Source organism: Mauremys mutica, chromosome 1 (assembly GCF_020497125.1).
Source record: "Mauremys mutica isolate MM-2020 ecotype Southern chromosome 1, ASM2049712v1, whole genome shotgun sequence".
Classification (NCBI taxonomy): Eukaryota; Metazoa; Chordata; order Testudines; family Geoemydidae; genus Mauremys; species Mauremys mutica.
The window spans coordinates 290,419,640-290,441,752 of NC_059072.1; positions in this window are offsets into that span (position 1 = coordinate 290,419,640).

Sequence of the window (22,113 nt, forward strand, 5' to 3'; positions counted from 1 at the left end):
GTATCTAGTCATATTTCAGTTAAGATAAATGATTGTCCAAAGAAATGTTTAGGAGTTCTTCACATAACATCAATGCATAAAAATAGTGGGTATGAAAATGTAGGGCTCAATTGTGTAATACTTACTTCTGATGCTGAATATTTAATTTAAGCGAGTGACTTATTTTAGTCCATGTACTTAAGAGCTTCTCTGCATTATCACAAACATTTATTTGTATCTCGTTTCCTCCTCTGTAAAAGGCAGAAATAATTATTTTCACAGGAATGTGAAAATAAAATCATTGACATATATGAAGTGCTCAGTCATTGAGTGACTAAGCCATAGAAGAACCTAAATAAAGAGCATTTAGTAGGGGAAAAAACAAAACAACTCAAACCCCCCTGATCAAACCAGACCACTACTGTTTTCACCTCGTCAAAAGACTGAAAATTACTGAGCTATACAATGTGCCCTAAAGACCAGATTTGTGGGCTCTTTCAAACCAAGGTTGGAGGGCAGAGAATCATAATGCCCTTTGAAGATGACAGATATCCATTTCTCATCTTAAATATCACATAGGACGGGGTGAGAGGAAGGGAGATATGACCATACTAATATGTCAAGGATGCAAACATCCAGGATGGGGAAGGATTACTTAGGATAATACTGTACCAGTGGGTCTATCTAAGTCGAGTAACAGAAATTGAGAGGGGAAAAATGTAGTCTGATTAGCAGGAAAATCTTCCTGGCAATGATATTTATTAAACAGTGGAATAGACTCACATGAGAAGAGATGAAATCCCCCACAACTGGGATATTTAAAAATATATGGTGGACACAACAGAAAATACACTGTAGAGAAAAATATTCCCTTAGTGGGATGATGCACGAGATGATCCAATGTGTCTTTTCCATCTCTAGCTTCTTTGATCCTATGATGTAGGTTTTATAAAATACAGGATAGAATATAACCACTGGCTTGAGTGCAGAGCACAATTAATGAACATTAAGACAAAATGTACATTAACATAAGCAACAATAATTTTACAATGCTGTAATGATACAGTACAATTCTCTATGGAATAAAGCGAAAAGGTTACAAATTCAATTGCATTGACATTTTAGTTTTGGAAAGAGAACGTTGTTATAAAAATATAATTTTGATTAATTATACTTTCTATGGAATGAACAATGATATTACAATGGATGTGAGAATACATTTGAGCAAACTAATTTTTTGGTGAGATAATAAGCAACATGTTCAGTTTTCTGGGATTGTGCAGATGCAGAGCCCAGCTGCCAAAAAAATCACATTTGTTTCCTGCTTGTGTGTATTTCCATGTCTACATATTAATTTTGTCTGACTGGGTTTAGTCAACAGCCATCTCCCCAAGAACACAAAAACATATTGATATTAATTTAATTTGTAAATATGGAATTGTTTAGATAACTATTGTGAATTAATAGAAAGATTAAGTAGCCCTTTCATTTCAGCAGTTCCTCTCTGTTGTTATCTACACTCCTGTATTGATTTAGGATCATCCAGCTTTCAAGTGGTTTAGGCAGTTCTATCGCTTTGTTCTATCAATGTCACTCTAGATCAGTGGTGGGCAACCTGTGGCCCTCAGGCCACACATGGCCAATCAGGCTAATCTGCTGGTGGGCCGTGTTTACATGGACCATCTGCAGGCACAGCCACCCGCAGCTTCCAGTGGCCCAAGTGGACTGACAGCAAGAAGTCTGGAGTGGGATTTCTTCCATTTCCTCTGGCCAGCCAGGAGACCATTGCATTCATTGCACCTGAAAAGACAAAGGAAGCAGCTGTTAGACGCTGCGGGAGAGGTCCTGACCTAAAGAGTTTAGTCAGTAAGGGTATCTACACAGCAATTAGACACCCACAATTGGCCCATGCTAGCTGACTTGGGCTTGCAGGGCTCGGCCTGTGGGACTGTTTAATTTCAATATTGATGTCTGGGCTTGGGCTACAGCCTGGGCTCCAGGACCCTGTGAGGTGGGAAGATCCCAGAGCTCGGGCTGATGCCCGAGTTGGAACACCTACACTGCAATAAACAGCCCAAGCCCTGCAAGCCTGAGTCAGCTAGCATGGGCCAATTGTGGGTGTCTAATTGCAGTGTAGACTGGGAAGCTGCTGGCGTCTAATTGCAGTGTAGACATACCTAAGACTGTTGAAAGCATGTGGTGAGAAAATTTTGCTTTGAATCTGATACAGTTTGTTAGCTTAGGCACCAATAAATGTTTTATCTTTATTTTTCTTGTGACCATTTTTACTTGTATGCCTCATTATTTGTATTCACTTGGAATCTCTCTCTTTGTAGTTAATAAACCAGTTGTATTGTTTTATCTAACCCAGTGTGTTCAGGTTGAAGTGTCAAGGTAATTCCATATGGGGTAACAAGCTGTGTGCATATGATTCCCTTAAAGGAATAATGGGTTTAATATATTCATGCTATCCATAAATTTATGTGGGGAAATCTGGGACTAGGAATGTGTTTGGGTGGTAATCTTTAAGGCTGGTAAGAGACAGGTGTGGCTGGCTGGCTGCAGCACACACAGACATAGTCTGGAGTGATTTACATGCTGGAGGCTGTTTGTGAGCAGTCCAGGTTGTAGATTATAGCAGCAAGGCATTGTAAAAGGCACCCCAGGTTACATGGCAGGGGTAATACAGGTAGTCATTGGTGTGGATTGTACCCTGGTATGTCACAATCAATGTTTGGAAAATCTTGATCATAATTTTGTTGAACATTTAAAACTATAAACCAGAGTATTTCTGAAATCTATAAATACCGCACAGTGTTACATATTTAAATTATCTAGATTATTCATTATTTTAGTGTCTTGCAACTTCTACATTGGTCAATACCATGCAGACAAAATGGATAACTGCTTAAGAGATTCACAACTGTAGTTCTGCCAGTTGATAAAGGTTGGAAACATTAGAGGTGATTTTTCCTGTAGGACACAGCATGCTAGAATTTAATTGTAATCTTGCTTCATTACCCATCACATTCTCTATTAAATAGCAAAATGATTGCCTGCATTTCTTATTTCCTAAATTATTGTCATTTGGGAACATAAAACAGAATTCTTACTAATATTTTAATGCATTACTTTATAGAGAAAATTGTTTTCTTTTTAATTACTTAGGAATTTATAGCTCAGGTTCCTTGATGGACAGACTTTAAATTTTTCTTTTGGGACTTTCACAGCCACTTGAATGGATTTAGCCATATATTATATTTTACCCCCCATTCTCCTCTCCCTCCAGAAAAGAACAGCTGGCCTACTTACACTATGTCAGCAAAGTCAGTTCTTTTGGATAATTACGAGATGATGCACACGATTCACAGTAATCACCACCAGAATAACCAGAAGCTAATAGAGCCAAGTTTTCATGTTTCCCACAGCTCTGAGTAATTTTTTTTCAGACAATCTTTTTATAAATCAGCATGGGTAGCTATAAATAGAGTAATGGCTTAACCATGAAATCGACCCAATCCAAATCTTTCCTGAGATACTGGAACTTCTTGTTGTTGTCCTTACTGACCAAAGATGATGCTGTTGAAAGTATTATATTTTGTGAGTACAGATGCAGCTAAAAAGGCCTATGCACAAGTGGCCATTCTTTCCACATGAAATGTCTAGGTAGCTCATTGCTGAGGAATTGATTACTATCTGTGCCTGCTGAGTCTGCCGCTGTTTACGACTCAGCCTGTGTGCTTCAATATCCATACTGTGGTTAATCTTGAACTGGGTAAACCCGTTGTTTACTACTGCCCACCAATGTGATCTATCTGTTGCTGATGACTCCCAACTGTCAACATCAATGCTGTCCTGTTTCAAGTTATGCTTCAGAGTGCCCTTGAAGCATTTCTTCTGGCTGCCTCATATGTGGTTGCCCACTTTCAGTTTGCTGTACAGCAACTGCTTTGTCTTTCTTATCTCTTTTATCTTCAACACATGAACAGTCCAGCATAACTGATGTGATAACCATGGCTTCAATCCCTGTAGAGCATAGGCACTGAATTTTACTTTTCCAGGGGATGTTCCACCCCCATGCCACCCTGAGGCCCCCCCCACTTCCTCCTTCCCCTTCCCACCCCTGCTCCGCCACCTCCCCCGAAGCCCTGCCTCACTCTGCCTCTTCCCACTCTCTCTCTGCCCCCTTCTCAGGGTGACTGCTTGCTGCTCTCCATCCTCCCTCAAACTCCTGCCTCAGCCTCCGATCAGCAGTTTGGCAGTGCCCCCGATCAGCTGACCAGGGGCACTGCCAAACAGCTGTGGCTGGTGGGTGCTAAGCACCTACTATTTTTTTTCTGTGCATGCTCCAGCTCCAGAGCACCCCTGGAGTCAGCACCTACATTGTAGAGTGACTATGTTCCAGGTCCTCGTTATTGCTATCTTTATCCTGCCATTTGCTGAAGAGTATAGCATGCAGATGTCATAAATGAAAATTGTCTAGAAGTTTAAAAAGTGTAGTCCTAGCACAAGCAAAGCTTCCATTCAATTCAACAGGTGTTTGTCTGCAAAGGGTCTGTGGGCTCAGACCTCCAGTTAACACAATTTCAATTTTGTTCTAAAAAAGTTGCTGTTAATTTATAATTAATTAATTCTGTAATATATGCACTTATAATAGTAGCTTCATAAAACAATTATAGTTCTCTTGTTTATAAGTGATTACATAGGAACACTGGATTTAATAAAATAATAAAAAGGTACTTGTATATACAACATATTATAAATGACCAAAATATGAGAGGCTTCTATGAAATACTACTTAGTATGACATTTGTAAGCTGTGAATGTAACAAGTACTTTGTTAGTTACAATACTGATCAGATCATCTTGTGAACTTGGTATTTAGTCTTGAAGTCTTGCCTCCTTCTTCACATCGTGCAGGTCAAAAAATTGTATCTAGAGCAGTCTTCATTTTCTCAATTATTTTAATAGCAATGATAATGAAATATCACCCTAATAATTTGTATGTAGCCACAGAATTGTAAATATGCCCAACTCAGTCTCCCACTTTGCTTATTAGGTTCACATTTTAAAATAAGAGCCAATGTAAGTGTCTGTGCTAAATGAACTCATCCCTCATCAGAAGTGGGCTGACTTTAAACATCTATCATTTTCAAGTGTGATTGCAGCTAACAACCCTGTGTTAAACAGCTGTTAACAAATCCAAAACAAGTATTAAACTATCTTAGAGTTGTTTTCCCACTAAGCAGAAGTGAAACCAGCTCCTAAGCCAACCTATATATGTAGGCTATATTAAGGTTGCCAATCTCCATGGTATTGACTGCAAACAAATAAACAACACACACAAAAATCTCTCCAAGCCAGTTCTGCCAGTGAAAACAAGACTAAAGCTGCTGTTAGATTTTGTTTTTTATAAATATAAGTATGAGATGGCTGATATGCTCAGAGGGGTGATTGTGGAAAAGCTAGGAGTTGAAGTGGCACAGCACCTTACAGGAGAGACTGAGCACCTCACCTCGGAGGATCAGGTTCTTAATTTGTGACCCTGCACACACAGGATGACTATGTGATATGAGCAGTGGACTTCTAACACAACATATGAGCAAATCTGCATTGTAATAAAAGTACAGCAATTCTATGGCAGAGGGGCAATGATTTTCAAAATTTTCCATTTGGTGGTTTTGTAAGAACTCACTCTTTCATTGACAGTGATTCTACATACAGTGTACTTCCTGGGGTGACAGATCACCCTCTTCCTTGGGAAAACTCAGCTAAGGAGGAAAATTGACCAGAATCCTTGTGGAGTTTTCCCCACATTGTTCCATCTAGAGATAGATGGAAAATGAGGGAAAAAATTAATGACCATTTTAGCCAAAAATTGTCCCTTCATGACTAATTTTGGTCAACCTGCCCCTGCATCTTTCAGCAAATGAGCTATTTGTTTGAAAAAAAAATAAATGCTGAAATCTAGGTCTCTGAGTCAGTGAGTGCACATTGTCTAGCACAGGAGTGCTCAAACTTCAGTGCACGATGACCCCCTTCTGACAACAAAAATTACTACATGACCCCACAAGGGGGGGACCGAAGCCTGAGCCTACCTGAGCCCTGCTGCCGTGGGTTGGGATGGGGTGGAGGGGTGGGGTGGAAGCTCAAGCCCCACCATCCTGGGCAGAGAGGGGCAAAGCCAAATACCCAGGGCTTTAGCCCCAGGTAGGGGGCCTGTAACCTGAGCCCCGCCACCCAGGGCTGAAGCTCTTGGGCTTTGGCTTCCACCCCAGGTGCTGGGGCTCGGGCTTCAGCTTTGGTCCCAGGCAGTGGGGCGTGGGCTTTGGCCCCAGCAAGGATAACACCACTCCTGGCGACCCCATTAAAATGGGGTCCTGACCCATTTTGGGGTCCCAACCCACAGTTTGACAACAGTTGGCCTAGCACAATGGGGTCCTGATTGCTGACTGGGGCCACTAGGAAGTATTGCAATATGGATAATAAATTACATTAAAAAAACTTGCAGGTCCCTAATCCAGAACTCAAGAGTTAGGAAATGGCAGAATTGAGGTTGTTTTTGCATTATGATACATTCTTTGATTCTATGATCACATACTATTTTTCCAGAGGGCCCCTGCCTCATTCAGTGTATGGGCTGGATAGTGCTGAGGAAATGAATATGGGTTGTACAGAGAACGTGGCTGCTGTCTGTAGGACCCCGACTCCTTTGTGCCAGAAGTTGGAAGGTGTGTTGTGAATAAGGCAGGATGAATGAGGCAGGAGACTACAGGAAGAGAAAGAAGGGTCTCCCAGTTAAGGCAGTTGAATGTATCCCTGGACAATTGGATTCTATCCCTGCCTTTGCCACAGAGTTCCTGTCTAATGAAAGTGAAGTCACTTAAACAAAAATGTTCACAGGTGGTCACTAACTGTGTATTCCTCATTTTCTAGGTGCCTAACTTGAGACAACTGAGGTAAGATTTTCAGAAATACTGAGCACTCACAACTGCAGCTAATATTAATTGGAGCTGAGCTGTGAACATATAAAGTGCTAAGTACTTGGAAAAAACAGGTCCTAAATATCTTAAATGGACCACCCAAAAATCACGGACACCTATTTGGCCTTAATCTTTTTGTCCCCGATGTAAGTTGAAGAAAATATCACATAAACTCACAGGGGTTAATTAATGTCTGTTCATGATAAATTTGTTAATATATATACTGTGGATGGAGCAGCACAGAAATACTGGAAACTAATAATTCTGTATTTAATCCAGAGTGTGAGGTAAAGGAGATAGGAGAGAGATATTGATTGAGGAGGGTAAAAAGAAATACTGAGTGAACACTCATTCACTGAATAAGATTCTATAGGGGAGTGACCCTTCAGTACTTGTTCCTCAAAGTCTTTCTGTTCCTTCCACTCTGGCTACTGCTCCTCTTCCCCATCCAGCCCCGACAAAAGTTCTTTCCTCCCTCTACCTCTATGTTTATGTACCCAACCCTTTCCCACCTGCTCTTCTCAGCATCTGGCTCTGGCAATATCCCTACCATCCCTCTCACGTTTTTATATGCATGTACCCAGCTCTTCTTCACTCTGTCAAATTGCTTCCTCATCCTCAAATTGCTTCCTCATCCTCTTCCCCACTGCCTAGCAGGGCCAGCTCTAGGTCTGTTGTCACCCATAGTGTAATATATTTTCAGTGTTCCCCAATAACCCTTTACATAGACATATACCCAAAAGGCAAAAGCAAAAAAAATGGGATTTGGTGCTCCCCAGTATTAGTGCCCAGGGCAAACAGCCTGATAGCTTCCCTTGCTGACTGAGCATAACCAGAGGAACACCGAGCATTGAGAGAAGAGAAGAGGCAATGTCCACAGTTACCAGGAGGAACAATTACAGGAAATGTCCTTTTCAGATTCTGCATCCCTTGGGTGGAACATGCCCAGTGTAGACAGAATCTTTAGAGAATTTAGTTGCCAAAGTCTAACAAGTTTCCACTGAGTTTGTGCAAACTGAGACTTTTCAGAGACATACAACTTGTCTAAACCATTCTAAGAAATGACTGAACCTGTTTACCTGAAATTAAAAAAAAAAAAAAAAAAAAAAGCACTGACACACACACAGCATGGAAAATTTAAGCCAAAATGGTTTAAGTTTGGCAATGCTATAAGCAGCTGAAAACCATTGTTTTATAAAGGATTGTATCAGGCAACCTTAACTCCAGGCAGCACAACCAGCTCTACCAATAACAAAAATAGTATTAATATTAATAATAATTAATACATATTAATTAATTCCTGTAGTGTATTTGAGAACCAGTATGTGGCCATGTAATAAAAGACAGGGCAAAATCAGTGCTGGCATGATCTGGTTCTGATCCAAAGCCCAGTGAAGCCCATAGGAGTTTTCCCATTGATTGCATGCATCCACTCTTAATGAGTCAGGTTGATAGCTGGGTTCAATTTCACTGAAGTTAATCAGTGGGACTTCTTGTGGAGTAAGGTACTGACTACTGTGGGTAAGTATGGCAGAATCTGAACTATTAATTTTATTTACATATTTGTAACTTCATAAGTACAGGCAAACTGAAAACTAGTGGCCAAATGCACCAGTATGTTCGACCTACTTTGATGATACAAAGCTGCTATAAACCTAACAAAACCACGCTTTTAATAATTTTGCATGATTGGATCAGTACAAAACTGCTGGAGTGTATCAGTGAATCTGGATCAGATCTTTTCCATAAATCAATGTAAAAAGGTATATGTTTTCCAGGTACTAAGTATTAAACTGTTTTAGATAGGTATAGGACAGCTACAGTAAGGAGGGAATTGAAAAGGCTCAGCATTTCACAGGATCAGGTCTTAAAAGCTCTTATTCACAGTAGTACTACTTATTCATGGTGCATATGTGTGGCAGAACTGGTTCCTTAGATATGTAGATGAGAACTGCAAAGCAGCAATTTTTAAGCCATAATCTGTAAGTTTTTAAAAGCATACAGTGGCAGTTGCAAACCCTAAATTGTGAAAAATAAGTGGCTAGATTACAAAATGGGCCATGTATAAGAATCAGGGCATGAAAAGAGAGGATGTGTCAGAAAAAAAAAAGTATTTGTTGTCAAAACTGTCCTAGAAAATTTGCATCAATACAGGAATTTAAATGTATTCATTGCAACTAGTGATGATACAAATAAGAAAAAGAGGATCAATACCACTATAATTAGAAAGCATGATTCTGGAAACTGTTTTATGAAGAGTCAGAATCAACTCAGTTTGACAACAGAGCAAAGGTTATTCAAGACATGAAAACAAAATAAGGTTTTGTTACTTTGTGAAATAAATGTGAAATGAAGCATCTGGGGTATGCAGGCACATTTCCAGAGTTTTGATATGAATTTGAGTGACACAAGCACCTGCCATTGAACATCAGCTTTTAAATACTACATATATTTTGAAAATATTCTAAAAGTATACTGCTTAACAGTTCAGTAAACAGTGTATAATATGAATACATTCCTCAAAAGGTGCCAAAACCTCATTACAATCTTCCTCAATATGCATTCTTAACAAAACTCATAATTATTACCTATAAGATTGCACTAGTGTTATTAACAGATCCAGGTGAATGCATGGTGGCAGAGGCCTCCGAGAATTATTTTTCAAGAGCTTTTGTGGATGAAAACTTAAATATTTTCTCAATGGTAAGCAGTAGGTGGGCTCAGATTCAGACGGGCTCTGAATCCTGATGAGCCACAGGATTTCTGACTTGTGAAACATAGGCTGTAAATAGAAGGATTTGGATTGTAAGGTTCAAACTTTATGGTCCAGATCATCAGCATCCATCCGCATATCCTCTCCAATATCATGCTGAAAGTGTGGGATATCCTTCATCAACCAACCAAGGGAAAACATTTAAGGGCTATAAAGCCTGAGGTAAATGCAGGTCTCTTCAGGCTAAAAATCTCCAAACAGTGATCAAGAGCAAGAATACCTTTGAATGGATCATCTTCTCCAACAACTACAAAAGGTAGGGACTTTATATAGTATCAATGATTGGGAATGGTAGAGGCTTTTTTTTGCAAATTCAGTAAGTCCCTTCTCCACCACAATATTTCAGAGGTAGACGTCATTGCCCTGAATGAGTAGCAGGAACCATCTCCAAATATTGTTGTAACGCAGCCACCAACACAAGTATGATTAGGTTTGATGCAAAACAAAACTAATCGGGAAGAGACACCAACAACAGCCCTACAGTATCTTCCTATCACTGTCTGGGGATTGGTCCAGCTTTAAGCAGGGGGTTGGACTAGATGACCTCCTGAGGTCCCTTCCAACCCTGATATTCTATGGGGAGGGGAGGAAATGGGGCATAAGAATTGGAGAGCTGATTAACATGATACACAGATTCTGTCTGGGAGGGGGGCTTTTTAAAATAGAGCACTGATGCAATAAAGCAACCTGTACTCTGAACAAGTCACCCCAGTGCAGAACGGCATACACCCCAGAGTACCACTCACTCAGAGGCCCCTTTTTTATTATGTGTCATTGCATATATAGCTGGCTATGTTGAATTACTGGAAAATGGTAACACAGTCTCACCCAAATGAATTCCACAGCAAACAGAAGCAAGAACACTGCCAGGAATTTGAGAGAAAAAGAATGTGTTTTTTCCCTGTAAATATGCTCTTGGTACCACTTAGCACATAAATACCTCCTTTAGTTTTTTATGAAGTTAGAAAAGACATCTGAGGTACAGAGAGAACAGTATGTAGCCACATTCACCATTTCTGTCAAGTACAACAAAGCTTTATGTTTGACACGAAGAAAAAATTCTTCTATCTTTGAATACCAAGGAAGTTATTATTATAACTAGAATGGTATTTTCCTCTGTATTTGAACATTAGTGCTCATGTAGTGTTGAAAGCAACTATTTCATTTTAACAACTAGATTTAAAAAAAAAATCTCATTTACAATATATTCAATTCCTCACAGAGGAAATCTTAAATTTCAACTAACTTGATTAAAGCCCCAATTAGCTTTTCAATTTGCCTACACTGATGAGTCATTATTTCTTTCATATTTCTTCTCATAAGTGAGAAAGATAGTTATGAAACTGTTTACGTTTTACATTTTTTGTTATTGACCATTTCCCTGAGCATTGCTAATATTGACAACAATGGACTACTCATGTGCTTAAAGCCAAGCAAGTGCTCCTGGATTGGAACCACAGGTCTAGTCATATTGAAATCCATCAAAGCTGCTGGCTACTCACTGCTTTTCAAGGTCAGGTCACTTTAGTTCCTTATGTATTAGTATAAGGATTTGGCTGACTAATGACTTTGGGTGCCAAACTTAAGACACCTTTGTGAGATCAGATTTTCTGAGGGTGAATGCTCATAAATTTCTGAAAATCAAGCTCCTTTAAGAAGTCTCATGCTGGGCACCCAAAAACTGACTTGACAAAAGTCACAGGTCACCTTTGAAAATCTTTGTTTGAGTCTATTTCTAGGCACCCATACTTAAAGTCTTTCCCTTAAGCCATATAATACACATCCATCCTTAGCAGGCAACTTCCTCTCTTATTGGGCCACTCCCACCCAAAGTATCTCCAAATGTATCTCCACTTTTATTAGTAGATCATCTCTGTTACACAGATAAGTTCTGCTGATCCCTTAAGATAGGGTTTGCTATATTTTGTTTATTGTAGGTATTTGTGTGGCAACCTTCACCCGCTTATTTTTGTATATTTGCAGTTGAGTTTGGTTCAGTATAGCCAATAAACTGATATGAACTATCAGAAAAGTTGTCCACAGGAAATAAGAGAGGCAGTTCCTTGGGGAATTGGGACTTGCCTTATGGGGGACTTTAAATAGCAGGATGCAAACTTTGAATTTGATTATCTAATCCCTGAGGAACCAATAAAGAAAAGAGCACAGCATTGGGATGTTAGTTCCCACAGCCTGTGGTGTTGAAGTATGAGGATTCTGCATTCTATGCTAATCAGGGCCTTTGTTGGGTGGGTGGATTCATTTCTCAACCTGAGCAAATACAGAATAAGGATCTAGATCTGGACACTGGTAACAGCAGAGTCTTCAAGAAGGAATGGTAAGGGGCTGCCCCAGACAAGGCAAAGCACAAGAAGGCATTGTGCCTTGCAAAAGCAGAAAGCCTCAGAGACATTCCAGGCTGCAATGGCAGGAGGACAACTAGGCACCCCTTCCCCTTTAGGGGATGCAGCATACCCCCCCAACATAGCTGACCAGCACATAGGGGTGCAGAGCCATGCCTATACCTTTCCCACACACCTATCCCTATCTGCCAGTTGTTCTAAGTGGATAGATTTGGTAGCCGTTCTTATTCTCCCCCAACCAGAAGGCTTTCAAATCTGGGGTCCCTTTACATGGCATATGGAAAGGGAGAAGGCTCCTTGCTCATTTCCATACACTTTATGCAGTCACATAAGGGAAAAACCACAGTTTAGCCCTAGATGGACAGAAAGTGATTAATAATCTGATTTGCAGAGCACTTTCAATGCCAATCGTCTTCAATGAGAATGGAGCCCAAGGATTGGGCCCAAGGATCCAATAAGCGAAGGCAGGGTGACTGCCTGACTTCCAAATGAATTCAATCCAAAATAAATGATGAAGTTCATTGCATAATGTCATAGATGTTTTAATATAAAAAAGAAATACCTTTACAAGCATTCAGTTGATAGCCACTCTTTATGAAAAAGCCCTGACCTAATTCAACAAAGAATTTATTTTGGTTTCACAGATAGGTAGGTTTTAAGCATGTATTCCCTTTTAAATTGCACTTTGTAGAGTATTATACCCTGGGCAAAATTATTCATAAATGGCACTAATGAGTGTCAAGCTGCATTGCAAAGCATTTTGAAAATTGTCCTATTAATTAATGGTGTAATTAAGCTTTTGTCAGTGACATATCATATTTCTGACAGGAATAGATGGCCTATGTAAGTCAGTGCTAGGCAACCATCCAGGCAACTACTGTGTATAATGGATGGCAGCAATTTAGTGTAGGTTTACAGTGATGGGACCACCTGCATAGGGGGAGCTGGCAACCTGCATGCACAAACAGCACTTTGCACTGTAGCTCGGTAAAGTCGCCTTAGCTTAGATTGATGTAGCCCTCCCTAGGATGACACATTAGCTTTTTGCCATTAAACCATAAATAGTGTTTCTCTGAGCTCCTGTGACAAAAATGTCAATTAACTTCCAACTTTCATTTCCATTTAATTTTGTATTCTCATTCCATTTGCATATTAATGTGAACATGGTGCAGAACTGTTAGATTAGAATACCTAGCTAAGGCTAATAGCATATAATGCATACTTATTGAGTGTAATAGTTATGAAAACATAAAACTTTCAGGAGAACTTATTACCAAGTTCCAACTTCCATCAGGAAAAGAGCCAAGTTGTTCAGATCCTCCTCCTCCCCCCAAATGATTGGATGACATATACATGGATAGGAGAAGAAACTAAAAAAAAAAAAGAAAGAAAGACAGAAAATAGATGGAGGGGGTAGGGAGAAACTTCTAAGTGCACATCAGCACAATATAAACCATTTTATTCTGTTATTCCCTTGGCAACAGATCTCTATTAATTCTAATATTAATAATTTATAGCCTGGCTTCAGTTAACAAGGTCTTAGAATTGAATCCGGAAAAAGAGAATGAAAGAGAAAAATTGCATTGGTGGGATGGTTTTACTTCCATGTGGTTACATTGTCCATATGCTCCGATTTATTAGTTGCATGTCTTAGAACACATCTGAGTATTTTCAAATGTAGATGAACAAAATTATTGAGCCAGCACTGACATAAAATATCCAAAATCTTGCTTGGAAAACAAAGCAGCAAACTGACATCAGCAGAAATTTGTTGCATTTAAACATTGGTGTCTTGTCTGACCAGTCTGCTATGATTAGGATGACCAGATGTCCCGATTTTATAGGGACAGTCCCGATTTTTGGGTCTTTTTTTCATATAGGCTCCTATTACCCCCATCCCCTGTCCCAATTTTTCATATTTGCTATCTGGTCACCCTAGTTATGAGAGACACAAGGTGGGTGGGGTAATGCCTTTTATTGTACCAACTTCTATTGGTGAAAGAGATAAGCTTTCTAGCTTTCACAGAGCACTTCTACAGGTCTGGTCAATGGTTATGGTGCTGTTTTACAAAGGAAATACTTACACAAGGGCTCTTCTACTGGCCAATTCCAGATTTTCCATTTTTCTATGAGGTCACTGTATAATGTCCTCTATTTTCAGGTAATTTAGGTTCTGGATCCTGTGAGATGCATGGTGCTATGCACCTTTAATTGACACTGAACTCACTGGGAGTTGAGACCACTGAGCACCTCAATATATACTTAGTATCTCTCAGGACTATGTGATTGATCTGTGAATAATGCATTGTATTTAAAAATCCTGGTCTAACCTTCTTCCTAGTATATTGTTTTGAAGGGGAAAAAAAACCAGACTTATACCAGGGATGAATTTGGGCTAAAGTGTGTATACCATAGATTGGTATCAATGTGACTAGATAGTTTACTCCTTAACCCCTTCGAAGACTCATGACTCTGGAATGAAAATCTAGTTAACTGCTGTAGCTATAGAAGAACTGGACTCTGATTCAATGGCTGATATAAATCAAAGATATCACCTGACATACCCCCGTCCTCCTCTGGGTCACCAGACATCCCAAACACCAGCTGCTACAATAACTCTGTTGTTCTGAAATTATTCTGGGATAGGATTGTTAGGACTCTAATGGTCATGGCTTTTACACTGATTGAAAATTCTTTTAAGCAAGACACACACTGTCACTTTGGAAGTTTGGTGAGTGTCCAATACAATTAAATTAAAATGGTGATTCATTACTGTGCCTAAGACACAGAATTACTTTGTCATAAATTATAGGTAATCTGCACTTTTACATTAACTCCATTACCAGTAATAGAGTTTTAATGTGGTAGTTACATGATGTTAAAGGGAAAATCTTTGATACTTCTGGATATATCTAAATGAGGGAACAGGGACTAAATTGCAAAGGTTGGAACATTAGAGATGCTGATAGTACACAAGGGATTGGAAATGAAGTGGAAGGGGCAGGGCAGGCCACAGTGATATGAAAAGAGAAGATGGCGTAAGGCCCAATAATGGGTAAGAAGGAAGGGAATAAAGGACAAACCAGGGGACAAGATAGTAAAAGGTGCTGGGGATATTGACAGGTGGAATTACACAGCAAGGTATAGATAGGATATTGGGGCGGTAAAGCAAGGGACAGAAAGAAACTGAGAGGAGGAATGAAGTCAGGTACTGTGGGTTTGCAACACGAGTTTATGATGCAAGATAAACTTAGAATTATAAAATCAGAAATTGGACATGGAAAAAATGATTAGATCATCTAGACTACTACCTTCCCCTGCAAGAGCAAGATTGTTCTCTATGGAGAGGTAAATTGTAAAACAATCAAGTAACCACTCCCTTGCCCACTTTAGTTCCAACTTGGGGGCCTAAAATTAAGCTTCTAAATCTATATGTAGATGACTAATTAGAAGTAGTGAATTTCAGAATTGCTGAGCCTTTTCAGCTTGACTTCAGTGGATTTTAACTTTTGCAAAATCAGCTACTTGTACTCTATTTAAAATTTGGATTTAGGAGTGCAATGTTAGTCACCCAGGTTTGGAATTTTTTTCCGGTACTGTGAGCATTGTTTCTATTCTCATGATTCAACCATTGTTGCTTTAAGAGAAAGATGGTATTGGAGTAGTACTGTTTTCTGTGTTTTCTCTTTAATAAAAAAAAGTTTTTTTTTCCCTGCAGAGATTTGTTATTGAAGCCTATGGGTGTTTTTTAATCTTACCAATGAAACTAGGGCTGGTGAAAAATTCTGTGAAAACTATTTTTCAGTCAAAATCTAGGGTTTTGATTAAAATAACTTTCATGAAGTGTGTCAGCTTTCCACAGAAATGTTTGCCGCTGTTGGAAAACCAAACCACCCAACAATACTTTGATTTGGATATGCTGTCACAGTGTCTTTTGTCCCCATTCTCCTCTGGGACAGATTCCTCACCAAGGCTACATCTCTCAGTATACACATGGCCAGGGACTCCCATGATTCACTGCAATAGCTTAACAATGCGGGAGAGTGTGGTGCGTCCTAGAAGATGTAGTTTGTTCAGTGAGTGCAGGTCATGGAAGAAGAATGGAGACATGAGTCATGCAAACTACAATTCCCATGAAGTACATGGTTGCATTACCCAATCAAAATGTTCTGTTTTAAACCAAAACTTTTTGGCTTTTGATTTTTCAACTAAAAGTCAAGTATTTCCATGTATGTTTTCAATGGAAACATTTTTTTCTATTTTCATCAAAATTTTCAGTGGAATAACTAAATATTCTTCAGTCAACTCTAACTAATATGTTGACCCATTTGATGTCCTATGGGAACTAAATGTTTTTAAAGCTGTCCATTTGTAATTTGAATGTATAATAATAGATAATGATGCTTCCTTCTCTTTCTAAAGCACTTTGAGACTTACTGGCGAAAAGTACTATGTAAGGACTACGTAATATTGTTACTATTACTACAGAAGAGTGAAATGAATAGCAAAGAGATACTTTCGTGACCTCTTTCCACTCCTTAATACAGTGATATACATTCAGAAAGTCATATAGAATATAGAATACACAAAACAGCATCAAGAGACGCTAGCAGATATGTTTCTATAATTGGAACATGCCTGGGAAAATTGTGTTCAGCACCTCTTAAGTCATACTTCCTACTGTGTGATTTAGGTGCATATGATGATGTATGGAACATCAGACATCCAAAAGAATCTATGGTCACATTGTCCCTATTCCATCTTTCAGGGACATGTATCCACCTTTCCATTCTTTTATTATCTTTGAAAGGAAGGATGGTCCAATGTTTAAGGCTTTCACCTTTAACTCAAGAGCACAGGATCAGTTCTCTGCTGGACCACAGACTTGCTGCATAAGCTTGGGCAAATCATTTAGGAGTAGATTTTCAAAGATATTTAGGAACATAAGGATGCAAATCGGTGCCTAAGGCTGCAGATAGGGATTTCCTTAAGCACCTGAACTGCTTAGGCACTTTACAAAAACCTCTCAGTGCATCTCTGCATCTTTATGATCCTAAATATCTTTGTAAATTTGGTCCTTAGCCTCTGATTACAATGGGAGTTAAGCACATAAATATCTGTGAGGATCTCGGTCTCCATTTTGCAATTGTAAAATGAGGATAAACACATATAGATTATAGGGTTCTCAGATATTATGGTAACAACGGCCACAAAGTTGCCAAAGGAAGGTAGATAAGGAGCCTTCTAATGGCCTTCTATGATGATAAGATATGGCCATCCCCAATCAAGACCATAACAAAACTCAGCCATCTGCTGTATCTTTTATCTTCGCTCTAAAGATCACACACTTTACCTCCTGGACACTTCTGGTCTCCCTTAGCCTGCTGATTTATAGTCTCAAGTTAACTCCTAAAACCTTCTCTCTTGTTTTTCCTTCAATCCTCTGAACTGGACTGATGACTGAGGGCTTTATGTTCAATCAAGTAATCTACACATTGTGAAATAATTATTGCCAGTTTTAAAAATAAGAAATAATATTCTCTCACTACTTCTTTTCATCCAAAAAGTAATGTCAGAAGAAGAGTAAATGAATATTGAATATGCTTGAAAATATATTTGGTTTATATTTGTAGTTGCTTCATGAAACATCTGTTCATCGTGCTGTTTCCCTGTATGTCATATAAGTGAAAACAGCTTGTCACATAAAAGGTAAAGGTAACCAGAACATTAAAATGGTTCCTTTTCACATTCGTTCATGACATTGGCAAAGCTTGGAATTCTAACAAATTTACAGTAACAGCTTTTGAGCTGTAAGGTTTTGCACATCAGCAAATAGCACTTTTAATTTAAAGGGTCTGATTTGCAAAACACATACTACACATGCACATACACTCTTTATATGTGTGAAAGACAGTGATTTTAACCACTCGTTTAATAAACTGCAAAAATCCCATTCTTTTTCAGCATTAACAAATCAAAGCTTGTTAACACAGCCTGTATTGGCTGAAGAGTAACTTTGCCATTGAGTGGAATCACAGAAAACTACAAAGGATTTCAACATATTTAGGATGTTTTCAGAAATGCACCTTTCAGGTTTAGTAGGTGGTAATAGTTAATACAGGCATCAAAGCTAAAAAAGATTCATATTTGGTGCTCAGTAGTGATCTGGTATTCAAAGTCTGTCACTAGTTTCAAGAAGTCACATTCTACAGGTGTCATGCAGGGCTGTCCTTACCCATATGCAAAGAACGCAGCTGCGTAGATCACCAGGAAACTTGGGGCACCAAATTTTTTGGTACCCTGCACAGCTGCATGCTGCTCCAGCCCCTGCCCCACCTCTTCCCCATGGCCCCTGCCCCTGCTCTGCCCCTGCCCCACCGCACTCCATCCCTTCCCCAAAGCCTCACTTCTTCCCACCCCTGAGAAGTGCAGCAGGGCCGGGCCTGCACTCACCGGTGGCGGGAAGTGCAGGGACCCAGCCCCACCCGTGTCACCAGTGAATGCTGGGGAGTGGTTCTCCCCTGCCCCCCAACTCAGCCCCCCCCCACGGAGAGGCCTGCCCCCCCATGGGGGGGGGCTGCGTAGGACCCCAGAATAGCTAGGGACAGCCCTGATGTCATGGCCACCACCCCATGCCTTTATGTGTTTCTTCCTGCCTGTTCATTTCTCAGCTTAGATGTCTTAAAGTGTGAATTTACTTGGAATAGTTATTCAGCAAAAAATGCTTTCATAGGGGTCCTATGTTTAATATATCTGAATGATTTCTGCATCAGATGTGCTTCATTCACAAGAGTTGGGGGAGGTTTCCAATTGCCAGCTCTGCAAACTCAACCTGAAGTGAGGACATCTATTCTCTATTTCCCACGTCACCACTACTAACAAAGATGCAGTTACACCTGTATACACCTTTGGTCTTCAGGTTGTGCCCTCATTGCTTTTAAGAGCTTTACTCAGATGTAACTGATTGTAACCAATTCTGCTGGTGATGATGAATAAAGTTAAAAACTTATTCAAGATTAGCTGTGTTGGCTCCTACTCTTTAGTTAAAGTCTGTATATGTGATGACTAAGGCCTTGGCTACACTTGCAAATTTGCAGCGCTGCAGCAGGGTGTGAAAACACACCCTCTCCAGCACTGCAAATTGCGGCACTGCAAAGCTCCAGTGTGGTCAAAGCGCGGCTCCCAGCGCTGTATGTTATTCCCCACAGGGAGGTGGAGTACGGACAGCGCTGGGAGAGCTCTCTCCCAGCGCTGGCGCTTTGACTACACTTAGCGCTTCAAAGCGCTGCCATGGCAGCGCTTTGAAGTGCAAGTGTAGCCAAAGCCTTTAGACACACATTTTTACTGAGTCATATTTCAGAGCAGAGCTCAATTTAACTTAGTAAGACCTGGCTATATTGGAGACCCCAATTAATCTTGTCCCAGTGAGTATCTACACTCAGACACCAAAATTTAGGTTACCACTGTCATGCCTTAGGGCGGGAGACTATTTTTCCTTTTCTGTGGTGAGAAGTTAACATCCATCACAATCCATTTCCCCATTTATATTTTTGTGTAAAAAAAATAGAATTCCCCCAGTCCACACACACACACTTGTGATGGAGTTTATGACTTTTCTTGGTTTAATATTTATGCCATTTTTTTTGTTACATGGTGCCTTTTCCCTATTCCCTTTTCAGGGCATTTTAAATGGCTGTTTTCTCCTAGAGCAGGAACATTACACACCATTGTACTCTTGTCTGTGAAGTTTGTAGCCATACTTCTTTGTGCTATGATGCCATCAGATCAAACACATTAACTAAGAAAAGGTTTGGTCAGGTGGAAGGGCTTCAAAGAAAGATGGTTTGGGAAGTTCTGCTGGTTATTAACACAATCCCCTCTTATATTTCTCAGGGAAGGTATGAAAGGAAAGAAAAACCCATTCCTTTGGGCTAAAATTTATCAGAAGGCAGTGAAAGTTGAAGCAGTGTAATAGCATCCCTTTGCCGGGCATCCACAGAACTGGACTTGCATCTAATCTGGGGAACGTAGAAATACAAGAAAGGGGCATAGCTGGAAGAAAGTTGTTACCTGCAGTAGTTTTCCTAAGTCAATAGGGATGCTTTCAGCATTTACGGTTAGTTAATATAATCTGTGCTGGGTTTATCTTCACTTTTTCTGAAATTCTTAGGAAAATGTAATAAATCATTTGTGTACTGTATGTGTTTGATTTCTTAATATGAAGCCCCTTAAATCCAAATGAAACAGTCTGTTTGATATCAGAAATGGTCTCTTTCTAGGAGATATTTTTATGACATCCATAGCAGATGATTTCTTTTTATTTCCTGATCAGTCAGTCTTTTCTGCAGCTCCACAGACTTTTATTGCTTCAGTTAATAATAAGACTGGATCCATTAATAACCCCAGGTTGAAGGCACAAGCATTAATACCACAAACAATCCTGGGGCTAGGTGCGCCCCTGAGGACACATCTTCCCTCTCTCCAAAGATGAATCCTCTCTCCAGTACAGCTTTAAATTCCAACTTGTGCTACATAGGAGCACTGCTGGCATAGGATTGCTGACAGTTGTGTTGTATGAATTCATCTCCAGACCAAGGCTGTGAGCTGCAGTGGCCACTTCTACCCATACCCATCTCTGTCCCCAGGAAGTGGTGGGTAGCAGGTGTATTGTACCATTGCCCCACTCCCATCCCCCCACATACACATACAGAGACTTTCCACTACTGGGGGCCTAAAACCCAGATCCTGTCTGTGCAGGGAATTAATCGAGTCCCTGTTCTATAACTAGAGAATGTGTTGGGGCTGCTCACAACATTTGAAATTTTGAAAAATTTCTACCAGCTTTAGTGTTAACATACAGACTTACAACATTTAGTTTTAATCGCAATCTACTGCCTCACATTGCTATTGGATCTAAGGTGCCCTTCATATGTTATACAAGTCTTTACTGGAATGCAATATTCTTCATAATTATGTTTATAAAACTCCTGTCTCTGCCTCCTTGCAAACTGCTCACCAGAACTGAAAAGGCCCATATCTATAGATGGTGCTTCTGCATAATGTGGGGATAGAAGGAGGGGGAGAGTCCTTTTTGTGGAGCTCCTACTCCCCACTTCTTCATGTACTGGCTAAATATGACAACTACTAACATTTTGGGTGTCTGGGGGTTGGGTTGTTTGTGTTTTTTTAACCACCGCCAGCAGCATTTGCGCTGAGATAATCTGGCCAAGACTGTCAGTTTCACCATTGAATTTCAAGGTTTGATTGGTTTATATCATAAATATTAGCAAAATTTCAATGCCATTTTATAAAATGTTGACTATTTTGTGCTCTGAGGAGCATGTTCAGAATTATTCCAGAACATTTCTTCCTATTTTGTAAACTATTTGTCAATTTTAAATGGAAATGGAGGGAGGAGCATCTTCTAAAATAATAAGGGACCTAACTGAACCCATGAAAACCAACAAATTTAAAGCAAAAACATCTGATCCCATTCTTAAGTCATAGCAGGTGGCTAATAACAGTACATCAAGTTACACAGCACATGTGCTGCAATATCTAGGCATAGCAGCATGAGTTAAGAATGAAGTGAGAAAACATAATTGTGTATTTAGAATATATTGTGACTTTATAGGTTTAAAATATAGTATCAAGGTAGATTTAATTTTATATATATATCAACTACCTTGATACTCTCTCTCTCTCTCTCTCTCTCTCTCTCTCTCTCTCTCTCTATATATATATATATATAAACCAACTTATCGAGAGAGTATCAAGTTAGTTTATATATATGTATATAAATAATTAAAACTACCTTGATACTCTTTCTCTCTCTCTTTCTATATATAAACTTTTATATATAATTTAAAAAGTTACTTATATAAATCACTCCCCCTGCTTCTCCCTCCCCCTGCACTGTGGGCTAGTATTATTTATTTATTTGGCAATAACTGCAATAGGTTTACATTCATCTTTTCTATGCTGCGAGCCTTTTCAGAATTAATTTGTTATTTTAAAA